Source organism: Oncorhynchus keta, chromosome 6, assembly GCF_023373465.1.
Source record: "Oncorhynchus keta strain PuntledgeMale-10-30-2019 chromosome 6, Oket_V2, whole genome shotgun sequence".
NCBI lineage: Eukaryota > Metazoa > Chordata > Actinopteri > Salmoniformes > Salmonidae > Oncorhynchus > Oncorhynchus keta.
In genome coordinates, this window is record NC_068426.1 from 5,310,727 (window position 1) to 5,333,019 (window position 22,293).

The 22,293-nt window shown below is 44.3% G+C and overlaps 1 long non-coding RNA gene across 1 annotated transcript; it reads right to left on the minus strand.

The window, feature by feature from the left end:
• Nucleotides 1-1,998: 1,998 nt before the first annotated feature.
• LOC118376917 (uncharacterized) lies at nucleotides 1,999-6,359 on the minus strand. Its single transcript, XR_004824122.2, has 3 exons — nucleotides 6,052-6,359; nucleotides 3,505-3,774; nucleotides 1,999-3,363 (listed from the first exon to the last, which is right to left on the minus strand). It is a non-coding gene; the product is annotated as an uncharacterized LOC118376917 (long non-coding RNA).
• Nucleotides 6,360-22,293: the final 15,934 nt, after the last annotated feature.

Here is a 22,293-nt window from a genome sequence, read left to right on the forward strand (position 1 = left end):
GAACCGCCTCAGGCAGCAAAGCCCATACAACACCCCTACTCAGCCGCGATCCCAATAATACAAAAACCCCAATACGAAATACAACAACATACACCCATGTCACACCCTGGCCTGACCAAATAATTAATGAAAACACAAAATACTAAGACCAAGGCGTGACACAGACACACAACATAGAATAACCACCCAGCTCACGTCCTGACCAACACTAAAACAAGGAGAACACATACGAACGATGGTCAGAACGTGACATATATGTATTTGACAAGCAGAGATTTTAGACAAGAAGACCATATGGTTTATAATCAGCCTAAGCCCACCAAAAATATGCATATTTTCTCAACCTGCATCAGCTGCAGACGGTCCATATGGCACTTTGGGGAAATGCCAGACAGTTTGAATAATAATCTGGCTAATAACGGTGGAGAGGGGGGGGGGGGGAGAGTTAGAAATGTCAGGGTGGATTTCTGGTCTCTGTTCGTCTTTGAGCCGTGTCCACAAAATATTCCATGACAGTAACTTCCTGTAACCTCCAGTAATTTCCTGTAACCTCCAGTAATATCTTCTTGATTTGAGAGTAAATATCTTGATTTGACAGTAAATATCTTGATTTGACAGAAATATCTTGATTTGACAGAAATATCCTGATTTGACAGAAATATCCTGATTTGACATTAATGTCAATGATGAACCAATTTGTCACTACAATAAGAGCTTATTGTTCACATCTTCAGCAACAACCCACTCAGGGAAAAGGGGGTGTTTTGATGTGGCAGCGAGTGAAAAGGTGTGGGGGGTTGAGTTGGCAGCGAAGGAAGGGGGTTGAGGTGGCAGCGAAGGAAGGGGGGTTGAGGCATCAGAGACAAAAAGGGGGGAGTTGTGGCAGCGAGGGAAAAGGGGGGTTTGAGGTGGCAACGAGTGAAAGGGGGGTTGAGGTGGCAGCGAGGGAAGGGGGTTGAGGCATCAGCTAGACAAAAAGGGGGGTGAGGTGGCAGCGAGGGAAAAGGGGGTTTGAGGTGGCAGCGAGGGTAAAGGGGGGTTGAGGTGGCAGCGAGGGAAAAGGGGGGTTGAGGTGGCAGCAAGGGTAAAGGGGGGTTGAGGTGGCAGCGAGGGTAAAGGGGGTTGAGGTGGCAGCGAGGGAAGGGGGGTTGAGGTGGCAGCGAGGGTAAAGGGGGTTGAGGTGGCAGCGAGGGAAAGGGGGTTGAGGTGGCAGTGAGGGAAAAGGGGGGTTGAGGTGGCAGCGAGGAAAAGGGGAGGGGTTGAGGTGGCTGCGAGGGAAAAGGGGGAGGTTGAGGTGGCAGCGAGGGAAAAGGGGGGAGGTTGAGGTGGCTGCGAGGGAAAAGGGGAGGTTGAGGGGCAGAGGGAGGGAGAAGTGTTAACTTGCAGATCAAATCCACCCCCCGTCTCCACCACATCAACCCCCCCCCCCAAGGCGAGTTTGAGGTGATAGGTACGGACTTGGGTTTGATCTGCAAGTTAGCACTTTGGGCCTAATCCACTGCATTTTAGGCAGCTGAGGCACACACACACACACACATGCATACAGACACACACAGGCACCCACACACAGCCAGAAATAACCCTGTAAAAACTGAGCAGCTGTCTCAGAGGCTTGTGTAGGAGATGTGGTTGTGGAGGCTGCTAATGCTGATCAATGGGAGAGAGAGTAATGCTGATCAATGAGAGAGAGAGAGTAATGCTGGTCAACGGGAGAGAGAGTAATGCTGATCAATGAGAGAGAAAGTAATGCTGATCAATGAGAGAGAGAGTAATGCTGATCAATGAGAGAGAGAGTAATGCTGATCAATGAGAGAGAGAGTAATGCTGATCAATGAGAGAGAGAGTAATGCTGATCAATGAGAGAGAGAGTAATGCTGATCAATGAGAGAGAGAGTAATGCTGATCAATGAGAGAGAGAGTAATGCTGATCAATGAAAGGGAGAGTAATGCTGAGTCATCCACTGATCACTTTCTTATAGTTTATTTCAATCACTGACACTAATTTCAGAACCTTTCAAAATTCTAGACACTAAACTCAAAAAACGGTTATCACTTGTAACACAGGCTGTCCAATGTTCAAAACATTGCATTGTGCATTCATATCTTTAAAGAAACCTTGCACTTGCAGAATCATTGGTTCAAATAACTCATTTATAATGAAATACCATAGGAACATTCATTTAGATCACCCAAATACAAGATACTGATACGTTTCACTGTGTTGTTTCATGATGCTACTACACGTAAATACATCACAGTACAAGGATTAGAAGAGAGAATACACAGATACAGTGGAATCATTTAACAAAATCTGAAATTTATCGATGAAATTCAATTTTAAAAAATCACAACAGGATTCTTTGAATCGAAGCAAAAATAATTTGCTTCAAAGAAAAACTACAGTAAAACATGAACGGCAGTGTTCATCACATGACTTACTTTAAAAAGCAAAACAAAGGATTGATTACTGAACTTCTAGATTTCTCTCAACCCGGCAGGGTAGCCTAGTGGTTAGAGCATTGGACTAATAACCGAAAGGTTGCAAGTTCAAATCCCCGAGCTGACAAGGTATATATATGCCATTTAGCAGACGCTTTTATCCAAAGCGACTTACAGTCATGTGTGCATACATTCTACGTATGGGTGGTCCCGGGGATCGAACCCACTACCCTGGCGTTACAAGCGCCATGCTCTACCAACTGAGCTACAGAAGGTACAAAATCTATCGTTCTGCCCCTGAACAGGCAGTTAACCCCACTGTTCCTAGGCCGTCATTGAAAATAAGAATTTGTTCTTAACTGACTTGCCTAGTTAAATAAAGGTAAAATAAAATAAATAAATAAATAACCACCCTGTCTTGTGGATTTGGCCACAGGTTCTCATCCACATCACAATGGATGTTTTCATTAGCCAAACATCTTGGGAAGAATCTTCGGGCATGGCAAAGCCAAGCTTGTTCGTGAGGGTGCCTATCGTATACCTTCTCCACCTTCATGTGGAGAAAAATTCCTCAAATCGGGTTAAGGAAAGGAGAGTATGAGGGTAAGTACAGGGTGGTAAATTGTGGCTGGGCCTGAAACTATGCTTGCACCATTTGAGCATGGTGGAACCTGACATTATCCCACATGACGACATAGGTCACGCCATCAGCTCTACAGACCTGATTTATCTCATCAAGGTTACAAGGAGAGCTGCATTATATGATCCAATACGAGGGCTGCGTCCAACCACACCATCTTCTGATATAGCTGCACACATGGTGACGTTGGCCCCACGTTGTCCAGGTACTTGGATGGTTGCCCGCTGGCCAATGAAATTCAGACCTCTCATCCTTGTCTTGGCCAGGTTGAACCCTACCTCATCCTAAAAAAGAGGAACGTGTGATTGTTTTCATCAGTATCCAGCTCCATCACCTTCTAAAAAGACATTTTGGAAAGAGAATTACAATGATGTAGAATTATTGGGGGAATTTTTCATAAAAAGTCATCTTGAAACCGAACATACCTGAACAGCCAGTCGTCAGTTGCTTCACTCTGTCTGCATTTCTTTCAAAAGGCCCACAGGGTATAGCTGTTTTAGAGACACCTGGTCCCCTTTCAGCATGCGGGCAATAGTCTGCAAACGTATGGCTTCCACATGGTTGGACATGTCGTTATTGTCCAAGATGTGCTGCCGAAGGCGGATATCATTTCTGGCCCGAACCAAATTGACCACAGCCCGCTCTTGTTGGTCAGTCAGACTTTTGCCTGTGCCCTATTTGGCCTTGTCTCAACTCTGCAGGGAAAATTACAGTAAGAATACAATTAGTCGCATCACCTACTCTGTGGTACACCTTGGCACGCAGTCATTTGAGAGTAGCCTAATGTTTAGTGGCGGCTGAAGACTTACTGATGAGAGTAGCCTAATGTTTAGTGCTGAAGACTTACCGATGAGAGTAGCCTAATGTTTAGTGCTGAAGACTTACCGATGAGAGTAGCCTAATGTTTAGTGCGGCTGAAGACTTACCGATGAGAGTAGCCTAATGTTTAGTGCATTGCTGAAGGCTTACCGATGAGAGTAGCCTAATGTTTAGTGGCGGCTGAAGACTTACTGATGAGAGTAGCCTAATGTTTAGTGCTGAAGACTTACCGATGAGAGTAGCCTAATGTTTAGTGCTGAAGACTTACCGATGAGAGTAGCCTAATGTTTAGTGCCGGCTGAAGACTTACCGATGAGAGTAGCCTAATGTTTAGTGCTGAAGACTTACCGATGAGAGTAGCCTAATGTTTAGTGCTGAAGACTTACCGATGAGAGTAGCCTAATGTTTAGTGCTGAAGACTTACCGATGAGAGTAGCCTAATGTTTAGTGCTGAAGACTTACCGATGAGAGTAGCCTAATGTTTAGTGCCGGCTGAAGACTTACCGATGAGAGTAGCCTAATGTTTAGTGCTGAAGACTTACCGATGAGAGTAGCCTAATGTTTAGTGCTGAAGACTTACCGATGAGAGTAGCCTAATGTTTAGTGGCGGCTGAAGACTTATCGATGAGAGTAGCCTAATGTTTAGTGCTGAAGACTTACCGATGAGTAGCCTAATGTTTAGTGCTGAAGACTTACCGATGAGAGTAGCCTAATGTTTAGTGCTGAAGACTTACCGATGAGAGTAGCCTAATGTTTAGTGCTGAAGACTTACCGATGAGAGTAGCCTAATGTTTAGTGCCGGCTGAAGACTTACCGATGAGAGTAGCCTAATGTTTAGTGCTGAAGACTTACCGATGAGAGTAGCCTAATGTTTAGTGCTGAAGACTTACCGATGAGAGTAGCCTAATGTTTAGTGCTGAAGACTTACCGATGAGAGTAGCCTAATGTTTAGTGCTGAAGACTTACCGATGAGAGTAGCCTAATGTTTAGTGCCGGCTGAAGACTTACCGATGAGAGTAGCCTAATGTTTAGTGCTGAAGACTTACCGATGAGAGTAGCCTAATGTTTAGTGCTGAAGACTTACCGATGAGAGTAGCCTAATGTTTAGTGCTGAAGACTTACCGATGAGAGTAGCCTAATGTTTAGTGCATTGCTGAAGACTTACCGATGAGAGTAGCCTAATGTTTAGTGCTGAAGACTTACCGATGAGAGTAGCCTAATGTTTAGTGCTGAAGACTTACCGATGAGAGTAGCCTAATGTTTAGTGCATTGCTGAAGACTTACCGATGAGAGTAGCCTAATGTTTAATGCTGAAGACTTACCGATGAGAGTAGCCTAATGTTTAGTGCATTGCTGAAGACTTACCGATGAGAGTAGCCTAATGTTTAGTGCTGAAGACTTACCGATGAGAGTAGCCTAATGTTTACATTTACATTTAAGTCATTTAGCAGACGCTCTTATCCAGAGCGACTTACAAATTGGTGCATTCACCTTATGACATCCAGTGGAACAGCCACTTTACAATAGTGCATCTAAATCTTTTAGGGGGGTGAGAAGGATTACTTATCCTATCCTAGGTATTCCTTAAAGAGGTGGGGTTTCAGGTGTCTCCGGAAGGTGGTGATTGACTCCGCTGTCCTGGCGTCGTGAGGGAGTTTGTTCCACCATTGGGGGCCAGAGCAGCGAACAGTTTTGACTGGGCTGAGCGGGAACTGTACTTCCTCAGTGGTAGGGAGGTGAGCAGGCCAGAGGTGGATGAACGCAGTGCCCTTGTTTGGGTGTAGGGCCTGATCAGAGCCTGGAGGTACTGAGGTGCCGTTCCCCTCACAGCTCCGTAGGCAAGCACCATTAGTTTAGTGCCGGCTGAAGACTTACCGATGAGAGGAGCCTAATGTTTAGTGCATTGCTGAAGACTTACCGATGAGAGTAGCCTAATGTTTAGCGCTGAAGACTTACCGATGAGAGAGCCTAATGTTTAGTGCTGAAGACTTACCGATGAGAGTAGCCTAATGTTTAGTGCTGAAGACTTACCGATGAGAGGAGCCTAATGTTTAGTGCTGAAGACTTACCGATGAGAGTAGCCTAATGTTTAGCACATGCTGAAGACTTACCGATGAGAGTAGCCTAAAGTTTAGTGCCGGCTGAAGACTTACCGGATCTCATTGCAGAAAGTTCTGATGATTGAAGCCACGGTTGATCTCCTGAGGTTTGGTTGAATCATTGTAGTTGCCTCAGTCGTTGTCATGCCATGATTTACGACATAATCTACAAACTATTGCTCAGATTTCATTGGACGCTCTTTGCTGTTGCTGCCGCTGTCTTGGTCCGTGGCCTTGTCCTCTACCGCGTTCCCCCACACCGCTCAAACGAGGCCCACGAAGGGGTGCTTGTCCCCCTGCCATTCCTTTGACCACCACGTCTTCCTCCTCACACTGCTTGACCTCTATTGTGACCTGGATCATCTGCCGGCTCCATGTTATCGCAATGTTGTTGTCTGTCGATACCACTCAGGTCACTATATACTCCTACCTCAATGTGAAATCAATCATCAGTAACGAGCTGGCAGTATTGGAAAAGCAATTAGAAGGGCCTGCATACATACACTCACCAGCCACTTTATTAGGTACACCTGCTTGTTAATAACGCAAATAGCCGGCTCCTTCAAAAAGCGAATCACGTGGCTGCCTGCAACTCAATATATAGAGTATATAGAGTAGAGAGCTTTAGTTGTTGTTCGACCAAAATTAGAAGTGGCAAGATGCGTAATCTAAGCATCTTTGACCGTGGTATGATTGTTTGTGCCACATATGATGGTTCCAGCATCTCAGAAACAGCTGCCCTCCTGGGATATTTACGCACTACAGTCTCTAGAGTTTACAGAGAATGGTGAGATAAACAAAACACACTCACTGAGCGGAAGTTCTGTGGGGAAAAACATCTTGTTAATGAGAGAGGTCAGAGGAGAATGTTGAGACTCATTCAAGCTAACAGAAATGCCACACATGGTGTGCAGAATAGCATCTCTTAACGTACAACACAGTGAATAATTCAGGCTGTTGTGGAGGCAAATAAAGGGTCCTACCCAATACTAGACAGGTTTACCTAATAAAGTGGCCAGTTAGTGTAACGTAATGTCAAATCTGAAAACACGGTCTGGAAAAGTGGTACATGGGACCATAGAAACAGTGTCTGATAAAGAATGATGATGAAATATTACATCCATAGATGATGTCGTCCGATTGGTTCAATGTTTGTAATTAGTGTCAAAGGATCTCGTTTTCCTGAAACTTTCATGATCTAAACATGGAATGTTGTTTGTCAGTTTCCATAAAACTATGCATTAACGCAACAGTCACTTATCATTTTGAGCAGTGGTATCAATCTGATAGTTAGATAATTGTAATGAAATGAATAGACAGTCATCTCAGATGTAATGTGTGAATTGCATTTTGAAATGGTAATACTTTGATGGTAAGTTGTGTCATTTTGAACAGGTGATTTTAGCTCAATGAACAAATGATCTTAGCTTTATGTGTATTGTATCCAAGCAATTAGAAAATGTTTTGAAAAATGTGCATTTTGATCATCGGTGGTGAGTTTTGAAAATGTTCTAAAATTAGTGCTGCATACATGTTTATCATATATGCATTGTCACTTTAACTATACATTCATGTACATACTACCTCAATTGGGCCGACCAACCAGTGCTCCTTCACATTGGCTAACCGGGCTATCTGCATTGTGTCTCACCCACCACCCGCCAACCCCTCTTTTAAGCTACTGCTACTCTCTGTTCATCATATATGCATAGTCACTTTAACCATATCTACCTGTACATACTACCTCAATCAGCATGACTAACTGTAGCCTCTCTACTGTATGTAGCCTCTCTACTTTTATAGCCTCTCTACTGTTATAGCCTCTCTACTGTATATAGCCTCTCTACTGTATATAGCTCTCTACTTTTATAGTCTCTCTACTTTTATAGCCTCTCTACTGTATATAGCCTCTCTACTGTATAGAGCCTCTCTACTGTATATAGCCTCTCTACTGTATATAGCCTCTCCACTGTATATAGCCTCTACTGTATATAGCCTCACTACTCACTAGAGCCTCTCGACAGATATAGCCTACAGAGACTGTATATAGCCTCTCTACTGTATATAGCCTCTACTGTATATAGACTCTCTACAGATAGCCTACTAGAGATATAGACTGTATATAACCTCTCTACTGTATATAGCCTCTCTACTGTATATAGCCTCTCTACTGTATATAGCCTCTCTACTGTATATAGCCTCTCTACTGTATATAGACCTCTACTGTATATAGCCTCACTACAGATATAGCCACAGAGACAGTATATAGCTTCAGAGACTGTACAGAGACAGAGACTGTATACAGCCTCTCAGAGACAGAGACTCTCTAGAGAGATAGAGCCTCTCTACTGACAGACAGACAGACAGACAGACAGACAGACAGACAGACAGACAGACAGACAGACATATAGCCATAGAGGTGGTATGTGTTAAACATGCGTCCCAAATGGCGTCCTATTTACTCTACTGGTGCACCACTTTTGACCAGGGACCCTAGGTAGTAGTGCACCATGTAGGGAACAGGGCGTAGCCTCAGTATGCTATCTGTCACCACACGTTTACTGCTTCAAGTCCTCCTGATCTCTTAATCTACACCCACAGATTATTTTCTTGAAACTCCCTGACATTTATCACCTCTTTCAGCTCTTTTTTTCCTTTCCCCACTTCACTCTATTTTCATTTTCCCTTCCCACTTCTTTCCCTCAGCATCTTTCTCGCCTCCTTACTTCTCACCTCTTTCCTGCTCTCTCTAACAACCCCCTCCCCCCCATTTAAATATCCCTTTCCCCCACCTCTCTCTCTCTCCTTTCTCCATCTCTCTCTTCTCTTTCATTCTTCCCCCCTCTCTTCCCCCCTCTCTTCCCCCCACTCTTCCCCCCTCTCTTCGCCCCACTCTTCCCCCCTCTCTTCCCTTGCCCAGCAACACAGAAAATTAGATTTCCCCTCTGAGTGAGATGTGTTGTTCAGAGACTCAGCATGCCTATATTACAGGAGCAGCCTGGCATCTCACTGTATATATACAGGCTTTAATGTTCTAGCTCTCTCTCACTCTATACAGGCTTTAATGTTCTAGCTCTCTCTCTCCATCCATACAGGCTTTAATGTTCTCTCTACAATTCAATTCAAGGGGCTTTATTGGCATGGGAAACTGTATAACATTGCCTGCAAGTGATAGACAACATACTGTGAATATATAAAGTGAAAAACAACAAAAATTAACAGTAAAGCATTACTGTATATAGCCTTTAAAGTTTCTCTCTCTACTCTATTCAGGCTTTATATGTTCTCTCTCTCTCCATCCATACAGGCTTTAATGTTCTAGCTCTCTCTCTCTCATCCATACAGGCTTTAATGTTCTCTCTAGCTCTCTCTCCTCCATACAGGCTTTAATGTTCTAGCCTCTCTCTGTATATCTCTCTCTCTCTATAGCTCTCTACTGTATATAGCTCTCTACTGTATATAGCTCTCTCTGTATATAGCCTCTCTCTCTCTCTAGCCTCTCTGTCTGTCTATAGCTCTCTCTCTCTCTCTCTCTGTCTATAGCCTCTCTCTGTCTATAGCTCTCTCTCTCTCTCTGTATCTCTCTCTCTCTATATACAGGCTTTCTACTGTATATAGCTGTTCTCCCTCTCTCTCTCTCTCTCTGTCTCTCTCTGTCTCTGTCTCTCTCTCTCTCTCCTCTCTCTCTCTATCCCTGTCTCTACTGTATCTAGCTCTCTACTGTCTACTCCTGTCTCTCTCTCTCTGTTGTTTTATTCTCTTCTCTCTCTCTATTGTTCACCTACTAACTTTTGCACTATTGGTTAGAGCCTCTACAGGCTTTCATTTTACCTTCTTCGGGGCTGTCTCAAATAACCTTTGTTTGATTCTTCTACAAAATTACGCTTCAGACATCATGGATCACATCTTCTGATCTCACCATCTATACAGGCTTTAATGTTCTCTCTCTCTCCATCCATACAGGCTTTAATGTTCTCTCAATTCAGGCAGCCAATGTATAGACTTTATTGGCATGGGAAACATGTGTTAACATTGCCAAAGCAAAGACCCTTAACATACAAAGTGAATAGAGAAAGTGAAAAACAACAAAAAGAACAGAAGACAGACACAGACAGAGAGTTTAAAGTTTCAGAGTCTCTCTCTCCATTCAGGCTTTATTGTTCTCAGAGAGAGATCCATACAGGCTTTAATGAGAGAGAGAGAGAGAGATCTATACAGAGCTTTAATGTTCTCTCTCTCTCTTCCATACATGCTTTAATGAGAGAGAGGAGAGACAGATATACAGAGACTTTAAGATTCTCTCAGACAGAGACAGACAGAGAGAGAGAGAGAGAGAGAGAGATACATGCTTTAATGTTCTCTCTCTCTCCAGATAGAGAGAGAGAGAGACAGAATGAGACAGAGAGAGACAGACAGAGAGAGAGAGAGAGAGAGAGAGAGAGACTCTCTCTATCCATACAGGTGGTAATGTTCTCTCATGCTCCCATAAGGCTTTAATTTCTCTCTCTGGTGCTCCATCTATACAGGCTTTAATGACCCTCTCTCCTTCCATACATGCTTTAATGTTCTCTCTCTAGCCATCCATACAGGCTTTAATATTTCTCTCTCTCTCTCTCTCTCTCTCTCACTCTTCTACTCTCTCCTTCCTACATGCTTTAATGTTCTCTTCTCTACATCCATACAGGCTTTATTGTTCTTCTCCCTGACATTTATCACCTCTTTCAGCTCTCTCTCCTCTCCCTCTCTCCATCCATCTAGGCTTCATATTCCTTCCCACTTCTTTCCCTCATCTTTCTCGCTCTCCTTCCTTACATGCTTTAATGTTCTCTCAACTCTCCCCCATACATTTAAATATCCTTTCCCCACTCTCTCTCTCTCTCCTCTTCTCCATGTCTCTCTTCTCTTCCATCCATTCAGGCTTTATTGTTCTCTCTCTCTCCATCCATACAGGCTTTAATGTTCTCTCTCTCTCTCCATCTATACAGGCTTTAATGTTCTCTCTCTCTCCTTCCATACATGCTTTAATGTTCTCTCTCTCTCCATCCATACAGGCTTTAATATTCTCTCTCTCTCTCTCTCTCTCTCTCTCTCTCTCTCTCTCTCCTTCCATACATGCTTTAATGTTCTCTCTCTCTCTCCATCCATACAGGCTTTAATGTTCTCTCTCTCTCTGTCTCTCTCTCTCTCTCTCTCTCTCTCTCTCTCTCTCTCTCTCCATCCATACAGGCTTTAATATTCTCTCTCTCTCTCTCTCTCTCTCTCTCTCTCTCTCTCTCTCCTTCCATACATTCTTTAATGTTCTCTCTCTCTCTCCATCCATACAGGCTTTAATGTTCTCTCTCTCTCTCTCTCTCTCTCTCTCTCTCTCTCTCTCTCTCTCTCTCTCTCTCTCTCTCCATCCATACAGGCTTTAATGTTCTCTCTCTCCATCCATACAGGCTTTAATATTCTCTCTCTCTTTCCATCCATACAGGCTTTAATGTTCTCTCTCTCTCTCCATTCAGGCTTTAATGTTCTCTCTCTCTCCATTCAGGCTTTAATATTCTCTCTCTCTCTCCATCCATACAGGCTTTAATGTTCTCTCTCTCTCCATCCATACAGGCTTTAATGTTCTCTCTCTCTCCATCTATTCAGGCTTTAATGTCCCCCCCCCCCTCACCCTATGGCTTCCACAGGGTGTCAGCAGTCTATGTTCAAGGTTTCAGGCTTCCAACTTCAAAAACGGAGAATAAATATCAGTTTTAGTACAGGGACACAGTCTTGGAAATTCGTGTTTGTGCGAGCCATTAAGACAGAACACACCTGCTAAAATCGTTTTCCTATTGAACATACTTCTTCCCGTAAGAAATATTATAGTTTGATTACCTTTTAGGGTATCTGAGGATTAGATAGAAATGTATTTTCACTTGTTGAAGCAAAGTTTAAGGTTAGATTTTCGAATTCCTTTCTATGCATGTTGAATGAATTGATTACTCAAATCGTTGGCGCCAACTAAACAGACTTTTTGGATATAAAGAATCAATTTATCTAACAAAACAACACTACATGTTATAGCGGGGACCCTTTGGATGACAAGTCAGTGGAAGATTTTCAAAAAGTAAGTGAATATTTAATCGCTATTTAATCGCTATTGTGAATTAAGGAAACCTGCGCCGTTGGAAAAATATTTAGATGTGGGGGCGCTGTCCTCAAACAATCGCATGGCATGCTTTGGCTGTAATAGCTACTGTAAATCGGACAGTGCAGTTACATTAACAAGTAGTTAAGCTTTCAACCGATATAAGACACTTGTATGTTCCTAAATGTTTAATATCCATAATTGTTATGATTATTTATTGGAATTGCGCGTCCCCCAGTTTCTCCACAAGATGTCCCACTAGCAGGACGCCTAGGCCTTAACAGGAAGTGTCGTGGGCAGCAAACAGTGGTTGAAATACCCAGAGTCAACGACAGGTCTGTGGTGACTTTATGGAAAGTGTCTGTGGCCAGTTTAGCGTTCGAGGACAACAATCACTATCACGCTACGGAACTCGCTAGGTGAATAGTAAGGGTCGGCAGCCCACTGCTAACAGCTCCAAATGAGGGGAACAGACCTTCTTCACTGTGACATAGTTAGTGTGGCAAAATCGATTGTTCAAATACAGACACCTTACCCCCCCAAAATATTCCTAGAAAGTTCTGATGATCGTGAAACCATCCAGCTCCACATGGGAATCGGGTATGACTGCCAAGTTTCCCTAAACCATAATTGTTTGGCGATGTAATATCACATGTGAAGTTCCTCCGTCTGGTTTACAAGCGAGCAGACTGGTTTACAAGCGAGCAGACTGGATTACAAGCGAGCAGACTGGATTACAAGCGAGCAGACTGGATTACAAGCGAGCAGACTGGTTTACAAGCGAGCAGACTGGTTTACAAGCGAGCAGACTGGATTACAAGCGAGCAGACTGGATTACAAGCGAGCAGACTGGATTACAAGCGAGCAGACTGGATTACAAGCGAGCAGACTGGTATACAAGCGACCAGACTGGTATACAAGCGAGCAGACTGGTTTACAAGCGAGCAGACTGGTTTACAAGCGAGCAGACTGGTTTACACAGAGCAGACTGGTTTACAAGTGAGCAGACTGGTTTACAAGTGAGCAGACTGGCTTACAAGTGAGCAGACTGGTTTACAAGTGAGCAGACTGGCTTACAAGCGAGCAGACTGGTTTACAAGTGAGCAGACGTTTCCCATGATAATGGATGGGAGATAGTGTCTTCTTTCCTCTCCTCTTCTTTAGTAGCATACTGTTTACACCCCCCTGCATCCCAGACTGGTCCTGGTTTACAAGCGAGCAGACTGGTTTACAACCGAGCAGACTGGTTTACAAGCGAGCAGACTGGTCATCTCCGGGACTGGTTTACAAGCGAGCAGACTGGTTTACAAGCTGTAGTGGGACTACTGGTTTACAAGTGAGCAGACTGGTTTACATCAAACTGGTTTACAAGGAGGACTGGTTTACAGCTGGTTTACTACCTGTTTAGTGGGACTGGACTGTAGACTGTTTCATCTCAGGGTTTACAAGCGAGCAGACTCTTAGCTGTAGTGGGACTACTGTACTGTTTCATCTCGGGGGACTGGGAGCAGCTGGTTTACTGAGCTGGTTTAGTGGGACTACTGTAATGTTTGTCTTCTCAGGGCGGGGGCATCCCTATTTCCTTCGGGGGCAGCTCTAGCTGTAGTGGGACTACTGTACTGTTTCGTCTCAGGGCGGGGGTGGGGGCAGCTCTACCTGTAGTGGGACTACTGTACTGTTTCATCTCAGGGGGGGGGGCTCTAGCTGTAGTTGGACAGCTTTACTTGGCTGTAGGGCATGGATTCATACGCAAAACAAACAAACAAAAACATTTGTATATGCATGTGTAAATGAGCTTGCTATACAACAGGGGTAGAGACTCGGGTGTGAGACAAGCACATCCAAAAGTACTTAATGCACACGATAGATAGTGTTTAACATGATTTTTGAATGACTACCTCATCTCTGTACCCCACACATACTTTTATCTTTAAGATCCCTCAGTCGAGCAGTGAATTTCAAACACAGATTCAACCACAAAGACCAGGGAGGTTTTTCAATACCTCTCAAAGAAGGGCACCTATTGGTAGATGAAATAAAAGCAGACATTGAATATCCCTTGGAACACGGTGAAGTTATTCATTACACTTCAGATGATGTATCAATACACCCAGTCACTAAAAAGATACAGGCGTCCTTCCTAACTCATTTACCGGAGAGGAAGGAAACTGCTCAGGGATTTTTCACCATGAGGCCAAAACAGTTAGAGTTTAATGGCTGTGATAGGAGAAAACAGAGAATGGAACAACAACATTGTAGTTACTCCACAATACTAACCTAACTGAAAAGAAGGAAGCGTGTACAGACTAAAAATATCCCCCAAAATGCATCCTGTTTGCAACAAGTCACTAAAGTAATACTGCAAAAAATGTGACAAAGCATTTATCTTATTATCCTGAGTGCAAAGTGTTATGTAAGGGGGAAAACAACACACACTGAATTCCACTCTTCAGAGTGGTTTTTGTCACACAACAAAACACACGTTTTGAGGGAGTGTGCAATTGTTATGCTGTCTGCAGGAACGTCCACCAGACCTGTTGCCAGAAATTCCATGTTTATTTCTCTACCATAATTCGAGGCGTTTTAGAGAATTTGGCAGTACGTCCAACCGGCCTCACAACCGCAGACCACGTGTAACCATGCCAGCCCAGGACCTCCACGTCCGGCTTTGTCACAACAAACAGCAGATGAAAATGTGGGTTTGCGCAACGAAATCATTTTATGCACAAACTGCCAGAAACTGTCTCAGGGAAGCTCATCTTCGTGCTCGTCGTCCTCCCCAGGGTCTTGACCTGACTACAGTTCGGCATCGTAACTGGCTTCAGTGGGAAAATGCTTCCATGGCCACTGACACGCTGGAGAAGTATGCTCTTCACGGATGGAGGGATAGAGGGATAGAGGGATGGAGGGATGGAGGGATGGAGGTGGGAAAATGCTCAGCTTCCATGGCCACTGACACGCTGGATGGATGGAGGGATAGAGGGATGGAGGGATGGAGGTGGGAAAATGCTTCCATGGCCACTGACACGCTGGATCTTCACGGATGGAGGGATGGAGGGATGGAGGGATGGAGGTGGGAAAATGCTCAGCTTCCATGGCCACTGACACGCTGGAGAAGCTCTTCACGGATGGAGGGATAGAGGGATAGAGGGATGGAGGGATGGAGGGATAGAGGGATGGAGGTGGGAAAATGCTTCCATGGCCACTGACACGCTGGAGAAGCTCTTCACGGATTAATCTTGTACTGGAGAAATGGCAGGCTGGGTGTATGGAGTCATGTGGGCGAGCAGTTTCCTGATGTCAACATTGTGAACAGTGCCCCATGGTGGCGGTGGTGGTAATGGTATGTGAAGGCATAAGCTACGGACAATGAACGCAATTGCATTTTGTCGATTGCAATTTGAATACATAGAGATACTGTGACGAGATCCCGAGGCCCATTGTCGTGCCGTCCATCCACGTCCCCATGTCACAAGGATCTGTACACAATTCCTAGAAGCTGAAAATGTCCCAGTTCTTCCATGGCCTGCATACTCACCAGGCATCATCCATTGAGCATGTTTGGGATGCTCTGGATCGGCGTGTAAGAGAGAGTATTCCAGTTCCCTCCAATATCCAACAACTTCCCACAACCATTGACGAGGAGTGGGAAAACATTCCACAATCAACAGCCTGACCAATTCTATGCGAAGGAGATGTCTCGTGCTGCATGAGGCAAATGGTGGTCACACCAGATACTGACTGATTTTCTGATCCACGCCCCTACTTTTTATTATTATTATTATTATTTTTCACTTCCAACTCACCTGGACAAGACCATTGACCTTCTCTACTCCAATGTGATGCTTACTACTCGACTGCTCTGCCTACGCTGGGACCGCCTGACCTCAACCTCGTCCAGCTACTACCAGAATACAGCCCACTGATCCAGAGGCGTCACTCAGGCGGTGATTCACGAATGGACAGATGCACAGAGCTGCTTTGAAGGTACAGACTGTAGTCTGTTTCCAACTGGGAAGAGACATCTGAATGCGTATTGGACTACGTTAACTTCTGTACTGACACGTGGTGACAAGCAAAACAGTGAAAATGATAATAAGCCAAAAGAAATCAAGGAGGCACTGAACAGGAACAAGAAAGACCGAGAGTAGTACAGAAAGAGATTAAAGGGCTGAACAGGAACAAGAAAGACTGAGAGTAGTACAGAAAGAGATTAAAGGGCTGAACAGGAACAAGAAAGACCGAGAGTAGTACAGAAAGAGATTAAAGGGCTGAACAGGAACAAGAAAGACCGAGAGTAGTACAGAAAGAGATTAAAGGGCTGAACAGGAACAAGAAAGACTGAGAGTAGTACAGAAAGAGATTAAAGGGCTGAACAGGAACAAGAAAGACTGAGAGTAGTACAGAAAGAGATTAAAGGGCTGAACAGGAACAAGAAAGACCGAGAGTAGTACAGAAAGAGATTAAAGGGCTGAACAGGAACAAGAAAGACCGAGAGTAGTACAGAAAGAGATTAAAGGGCTGAACAGGAACAAGAAAGGCCGAGAGTAGTACAGAAAGAGATTAAAGGGCTGATCAGGAAAGGCAAATATGAATACAAACTGAAACTAGAAAGCAAAGCTTACAAGCGAATAAGATCAAGGATGCCTGGGATGGTAATGAAGAAGATAACAGGCTACAACACCAGAGGACAACTACCCCACGAAGAGTAGCTGCTGCCTTAGCAACAAAACTACAGAGTGATGAAGGAAGGGACAGAGTCACTGAGTTTAACCTTATTTTTTTTTAATTACCAGGTTTGAAAAGTACAAATTCTCAGCAGAGAAACAGCAGATAGGGGAGGTTCTGGACTCTGATCTGGGAACCACTGAGCCCATGAGCATCTGACAGGAAAAATGGTCAAGCAGGTGAAGAGGGTAAGTCCCAATAAGTCTGGGAAGCACTGAGCCCACGGGCAACTGGGAAGAACAAGTGGGGAAGCAGCTGTTGAGGATCGGTCCCACTAAGTCAGCCTGCTGGGGTTAAAGCCAGAGGACTCAAGGAGTGTGCTAATCAACTGGCTTTCATACTGCAGTATATTTTCAACCTGTCCCTAACAATATCAGATATTTCTACTAAATGGAAAACATCCCACATAGTGCCCATCTCAAAGACTTTGAACAGTGGCTTTGATATCACAAGTCATGAAAACCTTGGAGCAGGTTTTAACAACCTTATTAAGTCAGTGACAGCCTATCTGAATATTTTGCATTTTTGCCATTTGCCCAAAACCTGGTGTTGAAGATTGTTCTGCTCTACATCCTCCATAGAATATATGAGCACCTGGAGAAGCCCGGCTGTGGTGACAACAATGTCCTTTGACTTCTTCAGCGCTTTCAATACCATAAACCCCCTCCTGTTGTTCAATACCATACAACCCCACCTGTTGTTCAATACCATACAACCCCCTCCTGTTGTTCAATACCATACAACCCCCTCCTGTTGTTCAATAACATACAACCCCCTCCTGTTGTTCAATACCATACAACCCCCTCCTGTTGTTCATTACCATACAACCCCCTCCTGTTGTTCAATACCATAAACCCCCTCCTGTTGTTCAATACCATACAACCCCCTCCTGTTGTTCAATACCATACAACCCCCTCCTGTTGTTCAATACCATACAACCCCCTCCTGTTGTTCAATACCATACAACCCCTCCTGTTGTTCAATACCATACAACCCCCTCCTGTTGTTCAATACCATAAACCCCCTCCTGTTGTTCAATACCATACAACCCCCTCCTGTTGTTCAATACCATACAACCCCACCTGTTGTTCAATACCATACAACCCCTCCTGTTGTTCAATACCCCCCTCCTGTTGTTCATACAACCCCCCTCCTGTTGTTCAATACCATACAACCCCACCTGTTGTTCATTACCATACAACCCCACCTGTTGTTCAATACCATACAACCCCCTCCTGTTGTTCAATACCATACAACCCCACCTGTTGTTCATTACCATACAACCCCCTCCTGTTGTTCATTACCATACAACCCCACCTGTTCTTCATTACCATACAACCCACCTGTTGTTCAATACCAAACGATACCACTGTGTTGTTCATTACCATACAACCCCCTCCTGTTGTTCAATACCATACAACCCCCTCCTGTTGTTCAATACCATACAACCCCCTCCTGTTGTTCATTACCATACAACCCCTCCTGTTGTTCAATACCATACAACCCCACCTGTTGTTCAATACCATACAACCCCACCTGTTGTTCAATACCATACAACCCCACCTGTTGTTCATTACCATACACCCCCTCCTGTTGTTCAATACCATACAACCCTTCCTGTTGTTCATTACCATACAACCCCACCTGTTGTTCATTACCATACAACCCCACCTGTTGTTCATTACCATACAACCCCACCTGTTCTTCATTACCATACAACCCACCTGTTGTTCAATACCAAACGATACCACTGTGTTGTTCATTACCATACAACCCCCTCCTGTTGTTCAATACCATACAACCCCACCTGTTGTTCATTACCATACAACCCCCTCCTGTTGTTCATTACCATACAACCCCACCTGTTCTTCATTACCATACAACCCACCTGTTGTTCAATACCAAACGATACCACTGTGTTGTTCATTACCATACAACCCCCTCCTGTTGTTCAATACCATACAACCCCCTCCTGTTGTTCAATACCATACAACCCCCTCCTGTTGTTCATTACCATACAACCCCTCCTGTTGTTCAATACCATACAACCCCACCTGTTGTTCAATACCATACAACCCCACCTGTTGTTCAATACCATACAACCCCACCTGTTGTTCATTACCATACACCCCCTCCTGTTGTTCAATACCATACAACCCTTCCTGTTGTTCATTACCATACAACCCCACCTGTTGTTCATTACCATACAACCCCACCTGTTGTTCAATACCATACAACCCCACCTGTTGTTCAATACCATACAACCCCACCTGTTGTTCAATACCATACAACCCCACCTGTTGTTCAATACCATACAACCCCACCTGTTGTTCAATACCATACAACCCCACCTGTTGTTCAATACCATACAACCCCACCTGTTGTTCAATACCATACAACCCCACCTGTTGTTCAATACCATACAACCCCACCTGTTCTCCATTACCATACAACCCCACCTGTTCTTCATTACCATACAACCCCACCTGTTGTTCAATACCATACAACCCCACCTGTTGTTGATTACCATACAACCCCACCTGTTGTTCATTACCATACAACCCCACCTGTTGTTCATTACCATACAACCCCTCCTGTTGTTCATTACCATACAACCCCACCTGTTGTTCATTACCATACAACCCCTCCTGTTGTTCATTACCATACAACCCCACCTGTTGTTGATTACCATACAACCCCACCTGTTGTTCAATACCATACAACCCCACCTGTTGTTGATTACCATACAACCCCACCTGTTGTTCATTACCATACAACCCCACCTGTTGTTCAATACCAAACGATACCACTGTGTTGTTCAATACCATACAACCCCACCTGTTGTTCATTACCATACAACCCCACCTGTTGTTCAATACCATACAACCCCACCTGTTGTTGATTACCATACAACCCCACCTGTTGTTCAATACCATACAACCCCACCTGTTGTTGATTACCATACAACCCCACCTGTTTTTCATTACCATACAACCCCACCTGTTGTTCATTACCATACAACCCCACCTGTTGTTCAATACCATACAACCCCACCTGTTGTTCAATACCATACAACCCCACCTGTTGTTCAATACCATACAACCCCACCTGTTCTCCATTACCATACAACCCCACCTGTTCTTCATTACCATACAACCCCACCTGTTGTTCAATACCATACAACCCCACCTGTTGTTCATTACCATACAACCCCACCTGTTGTTCAATACCATACAACCCCACCTGTTGTTGATTACCATACAACCCCACCTGTTGTTCATTACCATACAACCCCACCTGTTGTTCATTACCATACAACCCCACCTGTTCTTCATTACCATACAACCCCACCTGTTGTTCATTACCATACAACCCCACCTGTTGTTCATTACCATAAAACCCCACCTGTTGTTGATTACCATACAACCCCACCTGTTGTTCATTACCATACAACCCCACCTGTTCTTCATTACCATACAACCCCACCTGTTGTTCATTACCATACAACCCCACCTGTTGTTCATTACCATACAACCCCACCTGTTGTTCATTACCATACAACCCCACCTGTTGTTCATTACCATACAACCCCACCTGTTGTTCAATACCATACAACCCCACCTGTTGTTCATTACCATACAACCCCACCTGTTGTTCATTACCATACAACCCACCTGTTGTTCATTACCATACAACCCCACCTGTTGTTGATTACCATACAACCCCACCTGTTGTTCATTACCATACAACCCCACCTGTTGTTCATTACCATACAACCCCACCTGTTGTTGATTACCATACAACCCCACCTGTTGTTCAATACCATACAACCCCACCTGTTGTTGATTACCATACAACCCCACCTGTTGTTCATTACCATACAACCCCACCTGTTGTTCATTACCATACAACCCACCTGTTGTTCATTACCATACAACCCCACCTGTTGTTCATTACGATACAACCCCACCTGTTGTTCATTACCATACAACCCCACCTGTTGTTGATTACCATACAACCCCACCTGTTGTTGATTACCATACAACCCCACCTGTTGTTGATTACTATACAACCCCACCTGTTGTTCATTACCATACAACCCCACCTGTTGTTCATTACCATACAACCCCACCTGTTGTTTATTACCATACAACCCCACCTGTTGTTCATTACCATACAACCCCACCTGTTGTTCATTACCATACAACCCCACCTGTTGTTGATTACCATACAACCCCACCTGTTGTTCAATACCATACAACCCCACCTGTTGTTCATTACCATACAACCCCACCTGTTGTTCATTACCATACAACCCCACCTGTTGTTCATTACCATACAACCCCACCTGTTGTTGATTACCATACAACCCCACCTGTTGTTCAATACCATACAACCCCACCTGTTGTTCATTACCATACAACCCACCTGTTGTTCATTACCATACAACCCCACCTGTTGTTGATTACCATACAACCCCACCTGTTGTTCATTACCATACAACCCCACCTGTTGTTCATTACCATACAACCCCACCTGTTGTTCAATACCATACAACCCCACCTGTTGTTGATTACCATACAACCCCACCTGTTGTTCATTACCATACAACCCCACCTGTTGTTTATTACCATACAACCCCACCTGTTGTTCATTACCATACAACCCCACCTGTTGTTCATTACCATACAACCCCACCTGTTGTTGATTACCATACAACCCCACCTGTTGTTCAATACCATACAACCCCACCTGTTGTTCATTACCATACAACCCCACCTGTTGTTCATTACCATACAACCCCACCTGTTGTTCATTACCATACAACCCCACCTGTTGTTGATTACCATACAACCCCACCTGTTGTTCAATACCATACAACCCCACCTGTTGTTCATTACCATACAACCCCACCTGTTGTTCATTACCATACAACCCCACCTGTTGTTGATTACCATACAACCCCACCTGTTGTTCATTACCATACAACCCCACCTGTTGTTCATTACCATACAACCCCACCTGTTGTTCATTACCATACAACCCCACCTGTTGTTGATTACCATACAACCCCACCTGTTGTTCATTACCATACAACCCCACCTGTTGTTTATTACCATACAACCCCACCTGTTGTTCATTACCATACAACCCCACCTGTTGTTCATTACCATACAACCCCACCTGTTGTTGATTACCATACAACCCCACCTGTTGTTCAATACCATACAACCCCACCTGTTGTTCATTACCATACAACCCCACCTGTTGTTCATTACCATACAACCCCACCTGTTGTTCATTACCATACAACCCCACCTGTTGTTGATTACCATACAACCCCACCTGTTGTTCAATACCATACAACCCCACCTGTTGTTCATTACCATACAACCCCACCTGTTGTTCATTACCATACAACCCCACCTGTTGTTCATTACCATACAACC